This window comes from Gossypium hirsutum, chromosome A01 (genome assembly GCF_007990345.1).
Source record: "Gossypium hirsutum isolate 1008001.06 chromosome A01, Gossypium_hirsutum_v2.1, whole genome shotgun sequence".
NCBI classification, from domain to species: domain Eukaryota; kingdom Viridiplantae; phylum Streptophyta; class Magnoliopsida; order Malvales; family Malvaceae; genus Gossypium; species Gossypium hirsutum.
In genome coordinates, this window is record NC_053424.1 from 55,419,719 (window position 1) to 55,426,649 (window position 6,931).

General features: G+C 39.1%; 1 non-coding gene across 1 annotated transcript; it reads right to left on the reverse strand.

Annotated features, from left to right (window-relative positions):
• Window positions 1-1,938: 1,938 nt before the first annotated feature.
• LOC121206615 (small nucleolar RNA R71) lies at window positions 1,939-2,044 on the reverse strand. The gene has a single exon (XR_005901680.1). It is a non-coding gene; the product is annotated as a small nucleolar RNA R71 (small nucleolar RNA).
• Between the last annotated feature and the right edge of the window lie 4,887 nt (window positions 2,045-6,931).

The window sequence follows — 6,931 nt, forward strand, 5'->3', positions numbered from 1 at the left end:
ACCACTTAAGGACCAAGCTCTCCCTAGATCCAATCTCAGACATGCATATACCCGTTGCCACACCTTAACCCTTTGAGTTGTCCATGGTCGCAATATATTAATTAAGTCTTATGTGGATATCATATACTAGGCCCAAAACCCCTTACAAAGCCCAAACAATTTCACATACCTGTATCTGGCCCATTAAGCCTAATAATATTCATATGGCCCATTAGGCCCAAATCACCTGTATATGGCCCATTAGGCCCAAATCACATTTATATATCCCATTAGGCCCAGTCACATTCATAATCATGCTCACATACAAGTTCCTATCACATAGCATCAACATTCAGTTTTTGCCTATTATAGGCCTAACAGCCTATCGGGCCCATTTAGCCCATTCCGGCTCGTATGGCCAAATCACAACCCAAGTCTACGGAATCGCCTGTGGGCCTCAGGCAACCATTCGGTCTCCCCCTTATGAGTGTTTACGCACTCGCAAGACTACCGTAGCCAAACTTTCGGCTTTTCAGCATTTCGGCTTTTTGGCATTTCGACTTGGACCGATACATAATGTGTGTGCAGTGTATGTACACACCTGGTAAGCAAGCGTGCTGCGATTCCCTTAGTCCAAACCTACAAACAATATCAACCTTCCATTAATCGCATGCTTAATACATATCCTTACTAAAACTGAAACCTCACATTAACCTTACCTTACGCGATCAGCCCTTTCTTAAATCACTAACCATGATCAACTCCTAGATCAAAACCGCAAACACCTAAAGAGTAATTCGGCAGAGAGCTAAGATCCAAGATCCGATACTAATTCTACTAGATTCGGTCAAAGAGTATTCAACCTTTGGGAAATTCAGCTTTTTGGCTTTTCATACTTAGTATGGTGAATAAGGTTTATTTGGTACATATTGAAGAAAAAGAGTAGAAGAAGAAATCGACTCAGTGAAACAAAGAAAATTGTGTAGAGAAGAATAGAAATTGGCAGGAAGAAAAGAAAGATAAACAAAAGGGTTTTCGGCTTTTGGAGAAAGGGGTTTCTGGCAACAAGGTGAAGAAGAATTTCGGTAGTAGCCTAGCAACCCTGTATTCGCCCCATATTTATAGCCCTTATAGCTAAATTTTCCATGCCCAATTCCCAATTCAGCTCCGTCACTTCTCCCTTCTCATCTCTTCATTTTTCTCCCTGATAACCCCTTGATCCTTTCCTTAATTTTCTCTTCTAAACACTCCCCTTAGAGTCCATCTTCACGCCACTTCCATCATTCTAGAAGGCCAAAATTAAACTTCTAAAACACAAAACTAGGATTCGAACCTTGGACCTCCTTGCTAGCTACTAATGCCACCTTCCTGCACTCTAAGTGGTGTCACTTAGCCACTCTTCCACAAGGCTTTTTGAAGTTATTTTTCCCCTATTTTTATTTAAAAGCCCACCTACTTGCCAACCCTGATTCTTTTAATAATTAAACTATAATTTCATTTATTCCTAGGTTCAAACTCAAACCTTAATTAAGACCTACTATAATTATCACACGGCTAGGAACATAAAACACAATTTTTATCAAAACCGAAAATAAAGAAAGTTTGAGATTTCAGGGATTTTTGGGTTTCGGGATTTTTGGGGCGTTACATTAGACCTGCTGTAGCTGCAAATACTTTTGAACTAAAAACTAACACTATTCAAATGATATAGCATTTGTTCAGTTTGATGGTTTGTAGGATGAGGATCCCAATGCTCACTTAGCAAACTTCTTAGAACTATGCGATACATTTAAAATTAATGGTGTTTCTGATGATGTCATTCATCTTCGGTTATTCCCTTTTTCATTGAGAAACAAAGCTAAACCGTGGTTGAACTCATTACCACGATGGTCAATCACTACTTGGGAACAAATGACCGAAAATTTCTATTAAAATATTTTTCGCCGGCTAAAACGACTAAATTACATAATGATATCTCTTTCTTTGTGCAGATGGACTTAGAAACTATTTACGATGCATGGGAGAGATATAAAGACTTACTGAGAAGGTACCCTCACTATGGGTTACCGCTTTGGCTACAGGTTCAAACGTTCCATAATGGCCTGAATCCTTCGACTCGACAAATGGTTGACGCAGCTGCTGGAGAAACCATCGATAATAAAACACCTGAAGATGCCTATGAGTTTATAGAGGAGATGTGAATAACTATCAGTGGCAAGTCATGAGGAGTAAGCCAACTAAACCAACAGGCGTTTATAACGTACATCCAGTAATGAGGTGCGAGACGAATGGAGGAGGAGCATGCACAGAGTATCAACCCTTCAACCCTGGCATCGAGGAGGAACAAGTCCAATATATGGGTAACAATACTCTCGATCCTAAAATAACCCATATAGTAACATTTACAATGCAGGTTGGAGGAACCACCCCAATTTTTTCGTGGAGAGGTCAAGGAAATCAAAGACCACAACATCCTCCGGGTTTTCAACAACCACCCTATCAACAGGAAAAGAAGCCGAACCTTGAAGACATGCTCTCAAAGTTTATATCGGTGTCAGAAACCCGTTTTCAGAACACTAAGATAGCACTTAAAAATCAACAAGCGTCGATCCAAGGGCTCGAAACTCAGATAGGCCAGCTTTCCAAACTAATCTTGAACGACCACAAGGTAGCTTGCCAAGTAATACTAAACCCAACCCAAGAGAACAGCTCAACACAATTAATATTCAAGATGACGAAGGAGTCATTGAGCCTGAACCAAAATCGAGGCAAGAAATTGTGGTAAGCAAAGGTCAAGGTGAGGTAGGTCATAATAAAAAGAAATCAGTGATGTCGAATATAAACCTCGTGTGCCATACCCCAACGCGACAAGGAAAGACTGCTTAGATGAACAATTTGGTAAATTCCTTAAACTCTTAAAAACTACACATTAACTTACTGTTTATTGAAGCTCTATCACAGATGCCAAACGCAATGAAATTTTTAAAGGAGCTTTTAGCAAATAAATGAAAGTTGGATGAGGCGTCGCATATGGAGCTAAACCCAGTGTGCTCAGCTATTCTGCAAAATAAGCTACTGAACAAATTAAAAGATCCAGGGAGTTTTATGATTCCTTGCTTAATTGGTAGTTTAGATGTTAATAATGCATTAGCTGATTTAGGGGCTAGTATCAACGTCATGCCTTACAAAATGTTTAAGCAACTAGGTCTCGGGAAACCCAAACAGACTAGGATGAGCATTCAATTAGCAGATAAAACTATAAGATTCCCTAGGGGTATTATTGAAGATGTGCTAGTTAAAATCGATAAATTTATATATCCCGTTGACTTCATTGTTCTAGACATAGAGGAGGATAGCAACACTCCTCGAATTGTAAAAGGCCCTTTTTAGCAACTGCTAAAACAATTTTTGACGTTGACACAGGTGAACTCACACTGTGTGGGAGACGAAACAATCACCCTTCAAGCTTACAATTCCGGCAACACATTGGAAATTGAAGGTGATCGTCTAAACCATTCTACTAAAACTGACAATATGGTGCAACCTTCTTTGTAGAAAATGAGTCTGAAAGATACACATGAACCATTCTCAAACAATAGTAGAGGACCTATTTATGAAGATCGAAGGCTATAAATTGAGGAGCTAGATAAATGGCAGACGTATAAACTAAGAACACTTGATGAACCGAATCTACGACGGAACGAGCTCAATACCTTTCCAAATCAACTTAAGGTTGGAGATAGAGTCTTATTAGATGCCGTAGATCCCTAAATTGTCACTACCACACTGCATGAAGAAATCCCTCTTACGGTACTCAGCATTTTCCTATTCAGTATGGTCGAGGTGAGTCATCCCAAGTTTGACACTTTTAAGGTAAACAACACCCGTTTAAAACCTTATTTTGATGAGATTGATAGCAGGAATGAAAAGTATAAACTCCTCAAACCACCATGATCATTCAACAGAGAGAAAAGTCGAGATTAGACTATAAATAAGCGCTTCTCGGGAGGCAACCTGAGCATTAACTGTATTAATTTCTTTAAAATTTAGTCTTCAACACCTAACTTACTAACGGAGCTTTTAAATACAAGTTTTCCACAGAGACATGGCCAAGAGCACGGGCGTGCTTAGGGTCGTGTGAAAATAGGGCAACGATTTTCCCAAACACGGGCTACGATAAAATGCCACGGCCGTGCGACATGGCTGTGGTTGAACCTGCCAAAACAACATGGATGTGCGACATGCCCGTGTGAAAGAACCGTGGGTGAACTTGTTAAAACAGCACGGGCATGTGACATGCCCGTGTCTAGCACCCGTGGACGACATGGTAAAAATAACACAAGCGTGCGCAGAGGTACATGACCGTGGGAGAAGCGAACCACATCATACACGGTCGTGTGGCATGATCATGTAACCACACGGCCTAAGACACACAGGTGTGCTAGAAGGCCGTGTGATGACATCTCAATTCGCAGCGAACACGGACGGGACACGAGCCACACGAGCGTGTACACCGGTTGTGCCACTTGAAAAATTAGATTATTTTTCTTATTTTATTTTTCTTTTATTAAATTTTAAAGATTCATTTATTTTTTAAACACGGCTTATCTTTATGACTACTATCAGATTATTCCCTCAATTCTCCTTTTATCATTCAGAATCATGCTTACCCTCCAGCTTTATTTCCAATACTCGATCTTGCCAATCCAGGAATATCATCCATTCTTAATTCAGGAAGTTTCACTTCTCTCCCTATCTTATTTTTATATTCTAATATCTATCTTTGTACATTGAGGGAAATGTACATCTTAAGTGTGGGGGGTATTTATTTCATTATCAGAAAAATCCCTGAATGATTGCCTTATTCTCTTGATATCTTGAATTAAAATATAGGCATTTATGCATTGATTGTCTAAACCTCAAGACATTAGAGAATCGAGCATGATAAGTTGATTTTTAAGAATTTAAAATTTTAGGTTGTTTCCCCAAAGTTTAGGTATTACTTTGAGTTAGAATTCACAAGTTTTAAACACCAAAAAGCCATAAATTTTGTGAGATTCTTGAGCCTTTTGAGCATCTATTAATTCTTCCATGCTCACTTTTATTATTGCTTTGAGTGCGTCAGTATTAAACTGTTATTCTAGAACTTGCTTGATTATGCATGTCAAGACCACACCATTTGATTTGATATGTCAGAATGATTAAGGCACTTAAGATTAACCCACTCATGCCATGAAAAGCCTACCTCCACGATTAACCCTTAGTAAACCCCCTTGAGCCTAACAAGCCATTTCTTGTATTCCCTTAATATTAACCCTTAACCCATTATTGTTGAAATCCCCTAAATTAATCCCTATTTTTTCCGAGATTTAAGTTGAATAAATTGCTTATCTATGACTTGGGTTGTGACCCTTTCTTAAACCCGTAAGTGATGATTAAATATTTTTCTAGTTAAGTAATTTTTCAACTCAATCTCGATTCTAACCCTTTCTTTCAGCTTGTGACCACACCCCCTAACCAAGCCTCATTACAACCCTCTACAGACCTTTTGATTGATGTATCATCTTAATTTATAGTGGTGGAGATTTGATTTTCATGCAAGCCTATGGTAATGACTTTTCATTATTGACTATTGAGTGCTTCATTTATTGTCCTTAAACACCTCGAGTGATTTGAGTGAATCTTTAGTGAGGATGTGAAACTCTATGATATTCTGAATCAAAGGTAATTACTTAGATCTAGTTGCTGAAATAATTTGTAAGGCATAACATTGATACTAGCCCCTAAATCAGCCAACGCATTATTAAAATCTAAACTACCAATTAAACAAGGAATTATAAAACTCCTTGGATCTTTTAGTTTGTTAGGCAACTTATTCTGTAGAATGGCTGAGCAGACCGCGTTCAGCTCCACATACGATGCTTTATCTAACTTCTGTTTATTTGCCAGAAGCTCCTTTAAAAACTTGACTACATTTGGCATCTACGAAAGGGCTTCAATAAACGGTAAGTTAATATGTAGTTTCTTTAGAAGTTTAAGGAATTTACCAAATTATTCGTCTGAGTGGTCTTTCCTTGTCGTATTGGGGTATGACACGCGAGGTTTATATTCTGTAATCACCAGCTTTGGCTCATTGTGGCTGACCTCATCCTTACCTATGCATACCCCCATTTCTGGCCTTAGTTCTGTAACTAGCCCTTCCTCATCTTGAATGGAAATCGCTTTGAGTTGCACCCTTGGGTTAGATTTAGTGTTGCTTGGCAGGCTATCTTGTGGTTGTTCATAAATCAACTTGGTGAGCTGTCCAATCTAAGTTTCGAGCCCCTAGATTGATGCTTGTTGATTTTTGAGTGTTGTCTTGGTATTCTGAAAATGAGTTTCTAACACTGAGATGAATTTTGTTAGCATCTCCTCAAGGTTCGACTTTTTCTCTTGTTGGTAGGGTGGTTATTGGAAGCCTGGAGGTGGTGGTCTCTGATTCCCTTGGCCTCCCCATGAAAAATTAGGGTGGTTCCTCCAACCTGCATTGTAAGCATTGCTATAGGGATTGTTTTGAGATCGAGGATTGTTACCCATGTAATTTAACTATTCGTTCTCCATGTTGTGGCCATAAGGTGAGTATTTTGAACTGCTTGATCCTCCTCCACTTGCTTCGCATTGCATTACTGGGTGAACCTGTGAAAAACTAAGGAAACCATCAATTTTCTTATTCAAGAGTTCTACCTGATCAGAGAGCATGGTGACCGTATCGACATTATAAATGCCGTCTTTTTTCGTTGGCTTTGTCCTTATGACTTGCCACTAATAGTTATTCAGTGACATATCCTCTATAAATTCATAGACATCTTCAGGTGTCTTATTATTGATGGTTTCGCCAACAGTTGCGTCAACCATTTGTCGAGTCGAAGGATTCAGGCCATTATGAAAGGTTTGAACCTGTAGCTAAAGCAGT